The sequence below is a fragment of the Spermophilus citellus genome (genome assembly GCF_964194105.1).
Source record: "Spermophilus citellus genome assembly, chromosome: 15".
In the NCBI taxonomy this organism is placed as follows: Eukaryota; Metazoa; Chordata; class Mammalia; order Rodentia; family Sciuridae; genus Spermophilus; species Spermophilus citellus.
Genome location: NC_138195.1, coordinates 17,446,531 through 17,457,038, shown reverse-complemented (window position 1 = coordinate 17,457,038; position 10,508 = coordinate 17,446,531). Strand labels below are relative to the sequence as shown.

The following is a 10,508-nucleotide window of genomic DNA, read 5'->3' as shown; positions in this document are numbered from 1 at the left end:
CAAACAAATAGCAGAGGGTTGTCACGAAAAGTAGAGCAGTCCTTGCTCAGGGTGATCTGAAAGGGCAGAGATAGGAGATGTGGAGTAGGAGACCAAGAACCTGCATAAGAAAGCCATTTTTAGTGTTAAGTGTTGACAACAACGGAATGGACTGCTAATAAGCTCCGTCACTGCAAATATTCCAGCAGAGCCTGAATAGCTACTTTCCACGGATGGCATAAGATGATTCATGAGTGGGTGGGCGGTTTCGCTGGTAGCATCCTGCCACGGGTTGAGCCTAGAGACGCGGCTATCCTGCCAGTCCTAATAGATCCAGCAGAGGGCGCTCTCACCGATGGGCGCCGGCGCCTGCCTGGGCGACTTGCTAGTGCTGGCAGAGGACTTGCAGTCGAAGCAGATGGCACGGGCTTGGTGGTGGGGCCTGATAGAAACCTGAGAAAGCGGGCAAGGTGTGGGGAGAAGCAAGATGTTTGCCTGAACTGAGAACCATAGGTTATCAGTACAAATGCAAAGCCTTGCAGGTGGCTGGCAGTGGAGCCGAGTGAGGCAGGCCGGATGAGAGAGGCTGTGGACTTTACCTAGGGAAGGGTCCCCTACAGAGGGCACAATGGCCATTCAAATGCAGCCCATCCCTGCCCCTTCCTCTGTCAGGAACACTGGCTAGACCACAGCGCTGGCATTTCTCACATTCCCACTTGGTGCTTAGAGTTTTCCCTGACACCTTCATGATGGTTCCTCCCTCGACCAAACCTGTTCTCCTGACCTCTTGTTTGGGGTCTGTGCACATCTGCTCACTTCTCATCTTACAAGAGACTACCAATGTGAAGCCAAGAGATAGACAGAGCAGAGGGCCCTTTTTCTGCCTGACCCTTGGGGATCAGCTGCTCAGAAATGAGCCATCCAAGGGCTCTGTGTGCTTCAGCTGGTGATGATATGAAACCCAACCAGCCCTGGATATAAAACAAAACAAACACAAAAAGTCCTATTTTTCATGCCAAATCTCCATACCTATAATGGCTTTTTACCTTTTTACATAATAAGGTGGAAATTTCCCTACAGGTTTCCGTAGGGTAAGCTCTGTTGCATTACAAATGGGTTGCTCTGTTAGGCTGCTCCCTACCAGCCTAGCAAATTCAACAATCTCAACTGCCTTCCCCTCAGGAGAAAGAGGGATAAGACAAACTGATGCCCACAGCCAAAGGGCCAAGTCTCTGCTCTCTCTCTCTCTGTCACAGGAGGCAGCCAGCCTTTTACAGAGATGTCTGGGCATGGTTCAGAATTTTGAAACCTGGACATTCCCCCTCTGTCTCTCTATTCACCCTCCTCCATCATATCCCCACTGATCAGCAATGACAGCATTTCTGTGACCTGCCAATCTGTGAGAGATCCAGCTTATGAAAGTGCACAGCCAGCTCCAGGCTTACATCTGTGGATGGAGTAACCAGGGGAGTTTTCTCTGTTGTTCAGAATCATCAGTGATTAGTTCACACAAGCAAAGCCAGTCCAGGTGGCTTCTCCTGGGATCAGGAGCTGATGGGAAGGTAGAACACATGAAAATCCCCTAAGTGCATTATTACCTGCTTAGGGCGTCTTGGGGGCACTCTCTTTCTCTCCACCTCTCAATAGATAGATATTTGACTCTGATTAATTTAGATGTCAAATTGACTGAGTTAAGCAATAACCATATTGCTGGTAAAACATTATTTGAGTTTGCCTATGAGGTGTTTCCAGAAGAAATTGGCATTTGAATCAGTGGACTGAGTAAAGAAGTCAGGACCCCACCATCACGGTGAGCATCTTCCAATACACTAAAGGCCCAGGTAGAACATAATGGAAGAAGAAAGACAAAATCTCTCTCCATTTTGGAGCTAGGGCATCTATGTCTTCAAACATCAGAGTTCCTGGTTCAAGGACTTTCAGAATCTTGGACATATGCCAGTTGATCCCCCCAACCCAACACTGTTTTTCTGTTCTTTGGACTTGGACTGAATTACACTTCCCACTCTCCTGGTTCTCTAGCTTGCAAGCTAGCATGTCCTAAATTTGTTCAGTCTCCATAATCAAGAAAACCGATTGCCATAATAAATTTCCTCTTATATATCTATCTATATCTATATATAATCATACACAAACACACACACACACACACACACACACACACACACACACACACACACTGCTGATTTTGATTCTCTGGAGAACTCTAGTATTTTTATTTTCTGGACCCCCTCCCATTACCTCCCCTCCTCTCTCCCTCTCTTTCTCTAATATGAAACCAGATGAATCACTCTTCTAAAGGCTCTGATTCTTTGAGTCATGTGATGTTCCCAGTGGATAAATTGTCTGTTTATGATTAAAAGAGAACACGGTTCATAAGACTGCTTGTTATAAACTCACTTTATTTCACTTTTCCTAGGAAGCCAGCAGCCCCCAAATGAGCAGCAACACAAAACTCATTTGTACCTGGATTAGTGCGATTGTTTATGTCCAGTGGTTCCCCTTCCCGCTGGCAGAGCTGTGTAAACCAGAGAGTAGGCCAAAGGCGAGAGGCAGGGTAAAGAAGGGAGCCAGAGCAGTCCTGCAAGGCAATTGTCTGCAGGCCAGGGGGTGGACATCACTCAAAGTCCAAATCGTCCACACGGCTTCCATCATAACAAGCAATGCTTGATTATAACACTTGATTCTCAGAGTGGGGGGAAAAAGCAAACAAATCACACAGTTGCAAAACTATACTTTTAAATAAATTATTAAGTAAACAACTTGCAAGATTTTTGCCAACCATTCACTGGGAAAAGTGAAAAAGGCTGATATGTCCCAGATTTTTTTTTTCAACAGCATATTATTTTTGTTATGAAAATTTAACTAAGCTAGCTAGGTCCCAAACAAAGGCTGTCACTTAGTTTCCCTTTGCTGGTGTTGAGACCTTTGCTCTCTATATCCAGTCTTCAAGCTTTTTCTAATTACCATATGGACAGGAGTTTGATGGAAACTATTATTAACATTGAAGTGACAGCGATCAAAGTTCAGACAGACTACAGAAGCTTAGTGGGGACAACTGCTCAGAGATACAGATGATATCCCCCATTTGTGACAGAGCTAGGAGATGGCTCTGGAATGGAAGTTAGAGTATGGTAATAAAAAATACAAAAAAATTGGGATTTAGGTTGTAACTTAGTGGTAGAGTATGTGCTTAGCTTGTGCAAGGCTTTAGGTTCCATACCCAACACTCACACAAAAAAAAAAAAAAGAAAGAAAAAGAAAAGAAAAAAGAAAAACAAAAGAAAGAGAAAAGAGAAAGCATTAATTGTTAATGTGATCTGAGATGTCTCATGCTCCTGTGGACAGGATTGGCATTTCTCTTGTCTAGGCTGGCCGAATCCAAGCCAGATGGTTGCTATCTGTGCAAGGCTTTAGGACCAGCAGAGTTACACTCTGGAGGATGGGCTACTCATGGATGGGCCAGACATGTTCTTCTAGCTCAGAGGCAGATGAGGGGATGACAGGAAATGCTCAGCTGACAACAAATGGGCTAATGGTCCATGACCACTGCTCGGGTTGACAGTATCTAGCAATCACTTCTTTCTTTTTAATGTTATTTTGCTGATGTTAGGCAACGGACACTGGGTGTGTTTTAACAGGACAAACTATTTCCAAAGGTGTTTTTAAATATGTGTTTACTTTTCTGTGTTCTGATGCTCTGATATCCTGAGGTCTTGCTGATCTTGGAGGGACTGCGCTTCCCACTGTTAGAACCACTCACCTGCCAATGCACCTTTGAAGTGCAGACAAACCAGCTGGAACAGCCTGTGCCACAGAGTCCTCCGAAATCATCAAACTAGCCAATCCTGAACCTGCCTACTCTGCCTTTTCTATTCTTTTCCAAAGAAAGCACAGAAAATGCTCTTAGTTTCCTTCCTTGCCTTCTATCTAACCCTGAGTCTTCCTCATGCAGCCCCCCTTGGCATCGTGGGCCCTCTCCTCTTGGGATCTCTGAACCACAAATTGACTTTCCAATGGCAGTTGTGTCCTGATCCCTTGCCTCCTCCAAGCCTAAATAATAACGAAGACTGTATTTTAAAACCAAAGTCCACAAACAATTGACATTCAGAATGACAAGCATGCTATTTATAATTTTTGTGGGTATTTCTCTTTTAAATGTTCTTCATGAGAAGACAGCAAGTACCTCTGGACTAAAAACACAGCAATTTGGTCCTATGTCCCTTTTGTAAAATAACATAAAGCACGGTCATTATAACAAATCAAATATTAAGACAGGCTTAGAATGCATATTCCTAGATGCTCCCATAGCCCATAACCACACTATAGTTGGGCCCTGTTTTAATCTGGTTTGGCTCAAGGATTTTTCAACTGCACCATGGTGTGAAAGTGATACACATTTAGTAGAAACTGTACTTCAATAATTGAATGTCTCTCTTTTTGCAGGCCAGTAATATGTGATACAATCTTCTCTCAATAGTGGGTGGCAGCAGTGACCACATCTCCCAACAGCCACATAATCCTGGGATGAACATCCAACACTGTTGGGTTGCTAAACTGGGGTGTTCTATAAGTAGAAACATTAAATGCATTTTTAATTTATGATACTTTAAGTTTACAAGGATTTATTTTGGAGAATCCCATCAGAGGTCAAAGAGCATCTGTACAGAGATTTTTCACTCTTTCTGAAGGATACTTTCATAACCGATAATATGTTTTATCTCTACAGATCCATTTATTTACACGCTGTCACTGAGGTAGGAGATTTGATTCCTTACAACCAAAACTCTTTCTCTGTACTTTGAAATGTTTGAGAATTAGATTATTTCTAGCCCCTCTGTTGGTAACAATGTAATTTTAAATAATATGCTCATTCTTTTATTTTTGTTCCATTAACTTGCTCTTAACACTGCACTTGGTAAAGTGACATTATTAGTTTCTTGGCACTTCCATTTACTTTTCTTCTTCCATTCTTCAACTTTCCCCTGCCATCCCACCTCTTGCTGGCCTCTTTACTAGTGCTGATGAATACAACCTAGCTCATACCTCTTGCTAGTAGTGCAAATCCAATGTCGATGTGTCCGTTGGACAGACCAGAAGGTACCAAGGCCAACTTCCACTGGTGACTTCTCTGCCTTCCTGCACAAGTTGCCTGATCTCATGAAGCCAAGGCTGCCTCATGCAACTTCCTTCTTTGGTGTAAAATGAGGTGAAGTAGGATGGACTGAGACCACGTGGGTGAAACATATTTATACCCCATGCTTCTGTCCACAGGGAAGGAGGGTGACTGTTCTGCTCTGTCCTCCCAGAGGCATAGCAACTCCTCAAGAGTGACCTTCCTCCTGGCATCTTATAGAGCGAGGTCCTGTGGGCACTGCTGCTGGGGAAGAAATGACCCGTGCAGGTACCTTTCATGTCACATCCCATCACACAACTCTCATAAGCATTATCTCTTTCTCATGCTTCTTTGATGTGTGTATTTGAACTTAAGTTACTTTAAATGGGCAAAGGGAGAAATTTCATCATTACTAACTCCCTGAAGTAAAATGTTCTCATTTACTGATAATAAAATGCAATATGTTCTTTTTCTTAATATTCTTGGCGGTTGCTTTTGAATCCCTTTACTGGATTTGCAGTAAAACCTTGACTAACCCAGAAATACAATTATATATGGACTGGATTTACACTGACGAAGTTTAGAAAAGATTATTTTAGACCTGGGTCTCTTTATATTCAGCATTCAGCACTCCTTTCTTTATTTTTTTATTTCCCACTAGGATTCATTTTCTCTTTTTGGGGACTGAAATCCTACTAATTGGAGAACTGTTATACTTGTTTTTGTTTTATTCCAAATATTCATCACTCAATATATTTAACTTAGGCATGTGATACTTTGGATTATTACCCTGTTCAAAAAGTGACAACCTAATGACAGCAATAATAGCAATGACAGTAACAGCTAACCTGAGCTGGTGCCCTGTATATGACAAGACGAGGGACTTGCACCTGTTAGCTCCTCGGACAATTACTCTGTTATTCTCATTTCACATATGAGGAACCAAGACTCATGAAGATTCAACAACCTGGGGTGAAGACAGTGCCAAAGGGCACATGATATTTCTGATGGGATGCATCTTAACATTGCCTAGGCTGAACCCCCAAATGGGGCTGATTTGAGGCCCACCCAAGCAGAGCCCCTGATTGGCATAACTTATTTAATCATACTTGATTACACATAACTTATTAAAACCATTTCACCACCTTTGGAAAACGCTTGTGCAAATGGTGAGGGCGGTGGGAGCACTTCTCTCACAGTGAATTGCTCTTGGCAGACAACCATTCTGGCGCATAATCCTATTAGTTCCCTTCTACCACCTCCTCAGAAATACCCCTGCCCTCACAGCACAGGGGCACCTGGGCTATGGCTTTTACAGGAGTCGGGAGGTGGGGGTGGAGCAGAAAAGAGAAATGTGGGTTATTTGAAACACCTCTATGTCTCAATTTTCAATTCATTTGATGGTAGATGTAGAAAGCTGGAGATATGCCAAGTAGCATGTGTGTCACACAATAGATGGTTTGTCCTGGTACATTTTCTAATGCCATGTTCCTCTTGATGTGCTGTGTTAGCAAGGATTTTTAAGTGACTACAGTATAGGCATATTTCTGTGATCTGGAAGGATCCATGTGCCTTCAGATAAGAACTCTGAGCACCACTATAGCAACATGTCCCCACTTTGTAGCATCTCCAAATATTGCTCTGAAATCCTGCCTTAAACATTGACATTGTCTTGGCCACCTTTGGTGTAGACATTTTTATTTCCTTATTTGGGCAATTAAAAATCTTAGGTTGGTTCTTCTCTCCAGGATCACCCATTTGATACTTGCTAATTTACCCCAGAGTCTAGGAACATTCCAGGTACTCTGCTTTTCTTCCTCTTTTCATTGTCCAAGCCTGGATACCTTTATGCTGGCCGCTAGCTCTCAGTTCTGTATGGTTGAATGACTTGGCATCACTCTCCTCTGCAATTGGCTCAGAACCAACAGATTTCTGACTCAGGGAGATTAATTAGGTCCAGGGCAGTGGGAAGCAGGTGGCTGTGAGGGATCTATGGGCTATTCTTTTTGATCAAATGTAAATGAGCACATAGTAACAGATTCCTAGAATCATGATGAACACCACAGCTCCTCAGATCATACCCACAGGGTCTTAACTCTAAGAATAATGGGCTGTTAGGTCCATTATTAGGTCAGGCACAATTTCAAGTCAAGAAGGACAAGTCAATGAACCAGCTCTGGTGAATCAGAACTACTGAGCCCACACAATTCCAGGGAACAGAGCCAGGGCCCCAGCCTGAGGGTATGTCTGTCACTATGGCTGGCAAGGTGCTGAGTAACATAGTTTCCAGCAATTAGGCATCTTCTGCTGAAGAAAAAAGTAGCCAGATGAATACAGGGTGAGGTAAGCTCAAATAATAACATGAATGATAATAATTGATTTGCATTTTAAAATACCTCTATTTATTTATTTATGTTGTTATGCATGGGCTCATTTTTTTTCATCCAATGGACTTTTCTGAGCTCAAAACATGAGGGAAGCACTATGCTGGGTCCTGTGCTACACAGATTGTCCTCCACATCAGGAACTCAGAGTCTCTTGGGCCATGATATAAACACAGTGACCCATAGCATATGGTCAAAATGTCATGATTCTATTTATTACATCAGGGGCTATGCAAACACCACCATGCCACTGAGAAGCTCAAGAATAATGCTTCTGGATATGTTCCTTCATGTTAATCCTGATCTCTGCATCACTTATTCTTTTTATTTCCAGTACAGCTGAGTGGCCTTGTTTTTATCCAGCATCAGAAATCCCAAAAGAACCCCAGAAAGATGCAGAGCCCTGGCTTTCTTTCCTGACCAAAAGTCAGGTTGTGGTGTGAACATCATAGAGTGGCCTCCCACTATCCCTCCAGGCCCAGAGCATCCCCAGAGCTGATGGACTTCATAATGACTCCAAGGGAGATAAACTGCTTTAGCAAAACTTACAATATTAGCAGAGCCCATGTCCAGAACATTTCAGTAAGGAATCTTACTGCATACGTGTGTAATGTGGCACAGAAATAAAAGAGCTATTTGGGATGAACTAAAAGCACATTTGCCTCATCTGGAGGATTTTACCTGAATATATACATTTATTATTGGTTCTTTTAAGTTATACATGATAGTAGAGTCCATTTTGACATAATCATATAAGCATGAAATGTTATTCTAATTAGGACCACAGCCTTGTGAATACATACATTTCTAAAGAACTGGACCTCTCAGAATTGGATTGCTCTGAAGAATGCCTCAGGAATTCTCTGAGATGCCAAGGCTTCTCTGGGAAAAGGTTCAAAGCATGGTCAGAACTCTGGACAGATGCCTTCCTGGCACAGGCTACCAGACTCATGCCAGTGGTGCATAGGGGTGTTAGCAATGGCTGCTGCACACCACAGCATGGCATGAGCCATGCACCTGCTTCCATTGCTCAGGCACAGCATGTGCCATGATTAGCATTCCTGACTCCAGGGCCTGCAGTTCTGCAATGGGAGAAGGGCATGGGTGCTGATATCAGGAAGGCTCCAACCTGATCCCCTGTTCTCTTTCTTCTTCTTTCGTTTTGAACATTTTTTTTTTCAGATTACAGTAATCTGACTTATCCACAGTGTATGTTCCAAGACCCCCAGTGGATTCCTGAATCTACAGATAGTACTGAACCCTCTATGTACTGTTTTTTTTTCCCTGTACATGTGTATCTATGACAAAGACACAGTAAGAGATTAACAATGCCTAAAATAGAACAAATTATAGCAATATACTGTAGTAAAAGTTTTTTAAATGTATAAATTATTTCTCAGAATTTTCATTTAATATTTTTGGCTCTTCAATGATAGCAGGTAACAAAACCACAAAGTAAAATTGAGGAGAACAGAGGACTGCTGTATGGAATTGACATATGCCCACTGTGATGAATTGTACCCTCTCTTCAAAGTCATGATGATGAAACTATGTTTGGAAGCATAGTCTTTAAAGAAGAAAGACAGGAGTCTTAAAGAGGAAATTAAGTTAAAATGAGGTACGTATGGTGGGCCCTAATCCAATATGACCCATGTCCTTATAAAAAGAGGAAATTTGAACACAGAGAAACACCAGGAATGAGTATGTACATGAAAAGACCATGTGAAGGACAATGTGAAGACATAGGGTAGATGCCAGTTGCAAGCTAAGGAGAGAGGCCTCAGGAGAAACCAACCTTGCTGATACCTGGATCTTAGACTTGCAACCTCCAGAACTGTGAGAACATAAATTTCTGTTTTCTAACTGCCCAGACTGTGCTATTTAATTATGGTAGTCCTAGATGACTACTGTACCTACCATGGAAAATTGAAGAAATACAAATTGAAAAAGAGAAATAATGTTTCTAAATATCTCAATCCAAAGAAAATTTCTATTAACATTTTAAATCCATATTGTGTATAGAGAGAAATTGAGGATGACATAGACTAGAAATAAATCACATTCTATGACTGACTTGCTGCTTTACATTACATTAATGAACATTTCCTTAAAGCGATAGGCTAACAACGCTTTTAGCATTGTGCCGTGTCATAATTTAAACATTGCTAATACTTAGGGTCACACTTTTCTAAACATGCTCACACTACTGTTTACTTATACATACTGTTCTTTAACTAGATGCCTTTCTTTTTTAAAAAAAAATATTTTTTTAGTTGTAGTTGGACACAATACCTTTATTCCATTCATTTATTTTTATGTGGTGCTGAGGATGGAACCCAGGTCCCTGCACATGCTAGGTGAGTGCTCTACTGCTGAGCCACAATCCCAGCCCCTAACTAGATGCCTTTCTTTAATAGTCATTACAGAGAGCTTTCATGTCAGTAAGCATAGAATTGTATTCATATGTAAATTTGGTATAATATTTTATAGAACAGAAGTTACAAGTTCCCCTTAATCCTAAGCGAATGACCATTTAAATATTTTCTTTCTTTTTTAGTTAAGAAGAAAAAAGGGGAAATAAAAGCACATGACATTTACCTGAATGTGTAGCTGTGCAGAGTAGAATTCTTTCTTGGAACAGGTGCCTGGGAGCATGCTATAGTGACTGCACCTGTAGTCCCAGCTACTTTGGAGGCTGAAGTGAGAGGATCACTTAAGCCCAGAAGTTTGAGGCCAATATGGACCATGTAGGGAGACTCCATTTCAAAATTAAATAAACAAAAACAAAAGCAAAACAAGAACTGGTTTCTGAGGCTGGGGTTCCTATAATCAGCAGAGTGCTTGCTTTGAAATTTGAATTCATACCCATTGCCTGCACATCAGTCTTAATATTTATTCCCATCAGCAGTTAATGAGCAACAATATACATAATCCTTGAAAACATTTATCATTCTTTTTAATTGAAGTTCATTCAGAGCCATGAATTATATCTCATTGATGCTTTTTCATAT

General features: G+C 41.6%; 1 pseudogene across 1 annotated transcript in view; it reads left to right on the top strand.

Annotated features, from left to right (window-relative positions):
- The first annotated feature begins 222 nt into the window (after positions 1 to 222).
- The window catches only part of LOC308634078 (signal peptidase complex subunit 2-like), a 62,853-nt pseudogene continuing 52,567 nt past the window's right edge, over positions 223 to 10,508 (top strand). Inside the window, exon 1 of the transcript in view lies at positions 223 to 444. The product of the transcript in view is annotated as a signal peptidase complex subunit 2-like (transcript). The remainder of the gene's footprint in view (positions 445 to 10,508) is intronic.